Raw genomic sequence first — 5,295 nt, forward strand, 5'->3', positions numbered from 1 at the left:
ATTAAGATCAGAAGTGGTCCAAATGTATTCTAAGCCACAGTTTGAAAAGTGCCTTAACAATAAAACCTTTCAACAACATGAGTGTTCAGATTTTAAGACAAATGAAAAATCAAAAAATTGAGGCAAAAACGAAATGATATCACTGATTTTGCAGTGATATCTCATATGTGACAGGAAATATATCACTGGAGGTCACGCTCTTTTTTGTAAAGAAAACTTAAACAATATTGATAGGGAACCTTTTTTCTTGAACTTGCATAATTGAAATCATAATAATAAAATTACAGTTGATTCAATTTATAACAGTTCAATAAAATAAAGTTGCAAGCGCAATGCAACAAGTACCAGTGGAATGAAAAGCATTCTGCAGTTCTACATGTCTATAGTGTACGTATACCGTGACCTCAAATAAAATCACCTTTGATTGCTAAAAAATGACCAGAATGCACGTCAGTGCACACAGACTTTCAAGATTGTCCAGGGTTACCCCCTCCTGCCTGAGGAGGGGGTAACCCACTCTGGCACTCTCCCCCACATGGGTGCCTTTAACACCACCCAATAGATTTCCTCCTCCTCGTTCCTCCAACGATTTCCTCCTGTTACTCTATTTCAAATTATTTGAAAACCCTGCTATTGTGCTCCAGACAGAGTCAAAGCCAGGGAGAAGTTGACCATTTTAAAGTGTATATGACAGATATTTTTTTCATTCAAACCGAGGACGTACCTCAGCATATTTTCCGAACCAAACAAATAGAAACAAAAAATAAAATAAAATAAAATAAAGAAGCAAAATATACCATAAATTATAAGCAATCGAGTATAATTCCAATTTTGGTTCAAAATTGTAAACATTTATGAAAGCTGGCCAGCTGACCAGCATCCCCATTAAACTGATTCAGAGGTTCCCCTCTGTTGCCTAAAACGTAGAATATGTAAGCAATCAACATACCTCATCAATACATGGCATCTGAAGTTGTCCAGCCTTCTCTCCCAAAAAGAGTTTGTTGATTCTTCATGTAGAATTTCATGCTTGATATTTCTCTGAAGAAGGAAAGATATACGAAATGTAAATATATGCTGGGAAAGATTTTCTCCTTCATAGTCATTACTTTCTCAAGACATCCATATACAGTAATATACACAAACGGAAGCACAGTTTCTTTTGCATAACTTGCATTAAAATTTTGGCAATCCTGGAGTGTAAAAAGATCAGGTTCTTTGAAGTTCAAGGGCAGACTAGACCTTGTTAGCTTTGTGTGTTATACGTTGCCCAATTCAGTTCAAGTGTTCACTAGTTGCTTTGGGAAAGACTATTTCAGAGGGGGTCAATACAAAATGCAGACTGCAGACCAGGTACAAAAATTTATGCAGACTAGGTGTAAAATGCAGACTGAGAAAGGAGGCTGTTTTCAAATACCTGATAACATTTCATATTTTTACAGCTTACTAAGTGTCACGCAATCGCTTTTCAGTGGTCATTTTTGAAGAAAGTTTGAATTACCAGTGGTTACCAAACAAAACAGGCAAGAAAAGTAAACAAATGACAAGACAAGAAAAACATGCTTTGCTTTTTCCTGTAATAATTTGCCGATTGTTCTTCATTTGTATTAAGACACATTGCACTTGTACATGCAGGAAATTTTGACATTCTTTAATTTGTAAATTTGCTACAAGATTCTTTTTCACTTGTTCTTAAATATCATATTACCAGTTGCTATTTCATACTGTACTGAACTCTCACACACAAAGTGTGGAGTCTTTGAAGGCTTGAAATTTTATTGGAAACAAATGAGGCCTTGCTGCCTTCTTAAAAACAAAACATTTGAAGAAACCTGCAGAAATCACCTGGTAAGTTATACAATGATGTGTTACAGCATGTAATGATTGTAACATCGCAATAAGCTGGGCACCACAAGGAAAAAGGAGAAGGGGAAGGCCTAAGACAACATGGAGATGGACAGTAGAAAGGGAAAGAGGCAGGGTGGAGCTCATGGGAGGAAATAAGAAAAATAGCAGCAAACCGAGAAAAGTGGCCTGGAGGACCTTTGTAAAGGCCGTATGTGCCACAAGGCACAAGGAGGACATATAACAGGTAACTGGCTGCAGCATGATATCATGTATTAGATGAAAAAAAAAACAGTTTTAAACCACAGTCTGCATTTTATTCTGCACTCTGCATTTTTGTACTATTCCATCTGTGCCAACTCTCCTGGATTATTCAGCAGTCTCCTGGATACAGACCCAATCTCACAGTCTCCCATACAGGTCACCAAATCTCCCGGACAAATCATATAAAGGAAAGTGCATAAAATACATTTTTCTGACATATTTTGGGTTTTTTGGGAAAATTCTTTTTAATATTTGACGCATTCATATGGTTGAATTAGCAGCAATCTACTCCGACGAATTTATTTCAAAGCAATTGATTTTAAAACTGGCAATCTCCAGGATTTAAATTTTTTTGGTTGGCATCTCTGCTGGTCTGCATTTTGTACCCGGCGTCCAGTCTGCAGTCTGAAGTCTTAAGTCTACATTTTGTATTGACCGATTTCTGAGGATAAAATTAAAATTACCTAGACAAGGGTTACAGGCTCTTCTGACGGGATGTGAGTTGATAAATAGTACAGTATGCATGTTCAGAAGTCTCACTTGATCCATCTGGGTTTTAAATTTGCCGCCATTTCACAAACTCGCTAGCTTTTCGAACAAACTAACTTAGAAGCTTTGTCCAGTAAATTACAACAGGAAGCGATACTAGAAATATAACGTGAAGCTCCTTTGTAAGACATGCCCGAACTAACACTAAATTTGCTCCAGTCAAATCGATAAGACAACCTACCTATGTATAAACAATATGCATGCAATATGGCCGCTTCGGCGACGGCTTCTCGATATTCCTACAATCCGTTCTTTTTTTTTTTTTTTTTTTTTAATTATTATTATTAATTATCTATTTTTTACAGCACGCATACTTACATTATTAATGACAAAAAACTACGTATAAAACTACAACAATACAGCTACTTACGCTAATTACAACTTGCTCTAATTACAACGCTTGACGAAAACAACAGTATTATTTAAACCGCTTACGTTACACTACTTTTTAATCGCGGACAATTACTACAAACTTTTACTACGGTTACTAGAACTAGTGAAAACTGCAAAAAAAAAAAAAAAAAAAAAAAGACAAAAAAGCGACAATTTACAGTATATTTAGCTATATTTACAGTTTAACTTGCACCTTTGCTCTGCTAGTTTCTATTTCTATTTTGTTTTTAAGGATAGCCAAGAAAGCGTCTAAGAAAAAATCTTCCTCATTTTTTGAAGAGGTGTAAATATAATATTTTGCAATTATTGTACAGAGGTTTAAACCGAGACACAGAGGCACGGTGTCTGTGATGCCGTAAAGTATTTGTGCTTCAGAGAGCGTGATTACAGTATTTTTTTTTCTGTACCACCAATCAGTAAACTCTGTCCAAAACAGCTGGACGTTGGGGCAAGTTACGAAGAGATGTGTAATTGTTTGCTTTTCAGCACATAAATGACAGCGGTCGTGCTCTTTAATACCGAATTTATGTAATGCAGCATTGGTGGGTAAAATATGGTGTACAATCTTGAACTGAAACATCGAGAGTTGAATGTCTTTAGTGGCCTTGAAAGGCATCATGTACGTTTGATAAATTTGCTGGTCGTTCAAATTAGCTCTTTTCAGTCTTTTTTCGGCGGTGGCAGAAACGAACTTCTTTTCAACAAGGTAGTTAGTAGCAAGTTTGCAAGAGAGCTTCTCAAGGGGAATTCTATCCATGTTTGTAGGTTCCTTCGAATGCGGCTGTAATTTGCCTTTCAAAGTTTTAATCCAGTTAGATGGAATTGCTTGGCATAAACCGTAATAGGTTAGAAAGTTAGTTTTAAGGGCAAAGTGAGAGCAGAAATCTCGGTAAGATGTAAATGTGTCACCGTTGAAGATATCTCTAATTTTTTCTACACCCGCTTCATGCCATTCTTTGTAGTACACTGAGTAGTTACCAATCCTGATGAATCTATTGTTCCAAAGAATTTCATCAAGTATTTCCTCTTCTGAGGACGGAGTAAACAAATTGATTGACTGCCAAGCCAACAAGGCTTTCTCGTAAAATTTGAGAGGAATTCTTACATTGAGATTTTTGAGATCAAAATTGCACTTAAGGAGAAATTTGCCACGACATTTTTCTAACATGGTAACAGGGATATGTGTCCAGCTCGCGGAAGGGTAACCGTTATCAAGTCTTCGGATCCAGGTCGCTTTGAGAGCGTTGTTTATTGCATCAAAATCAGGCATTCCAAGACCTCCTTTTGCTCTCGGTCCAATCATTGTGGTTTGCTTTATCTTTGGGGTTTTCTTGCGCCATACGAATTGGGATATAACTTATTAACATTTTGAATGAAATTAGATGTAACAGGGAGGACAGCGGTGTTATAAATAAGTTTGGAAAGGGCTAGTGCTTTTAGGATGACAATACGGCCATGTAGAGTTAAGTTCCTAGGGTACCACAGGTTAAGTAGGGAAGTCATTGAAGACAATTTCTGTTCAAAGTTCTTTTGAAAGGCAGCCTCTTCATCATAGGAGAAGTGTATACCGAGCGCAAGTATGGGATCTTTTGGCCATGTTATGTCTAGAGGTTCCTCCAAGTTGTTTTTGTTTGCGCCCAGCCACATGCCCTCTGTTTTACTTTTGTTTACTTCGAGACCTGAGCAGTTTTGAAAGGCATTGAGCAGTTGGAATAAATTTTGGGCAGATATACTATCGGAAACAAAAACAGTGGTATCGTCTGCGTATTGTGAAATTTTGAATTCTTTTCCGTAAATATTGATTCCTTGGATACCTGCATTAGACCTTATTGCGTTAGCAAGAATTTCGGCGCAGAGCACAAACAGGGAGCCAGAAAGTGGGCACCCTTGGCGAACACCTCTTTGTAGATTAAAGAAAGCGGAGGCGTAACCGTATCCGTTCTTTTACTGTGATCTAAAATAAAGAAAAAGCCACCAAATTAAAACATTCCTTACATATGTTAATACAGTATCCATAAAATGGGATAAGAAAGCTCATTTCCTCACCAAGAAGTTGAGAATCGAAGTCAAATATCTTTCTCTATATCAGCACGTCGAAAAAATCCTCAAGTTGAACGATCGACAGGAATTGTGGGATATTTCTCCTTTGCCCTTCCTGGGGCACAGGGTGGGGGCACAGGGAGGAGGCACATGGAGGGGGCACAGGGAGGGGGCACAGAGAGGGGGCACAGGCAGGGGCATAGG

Source organism: Orbicella faveolata, unplaced genomic scaffold (assembly GCF_042242905.1).
Source record: "Orbicella faveolata isolate gen_17 unplaced genomic scaffold, um_ofav_v1 contig_26, whole genome shotgun sequence".
Classification (NCBI taxonomy): domain Eukaryota; kingdom Metazoa; phylum Cnidaria; class Anthozoa; order Scleractinia; family Merulinidae; genus Orbicella; species Orbicella faveolata.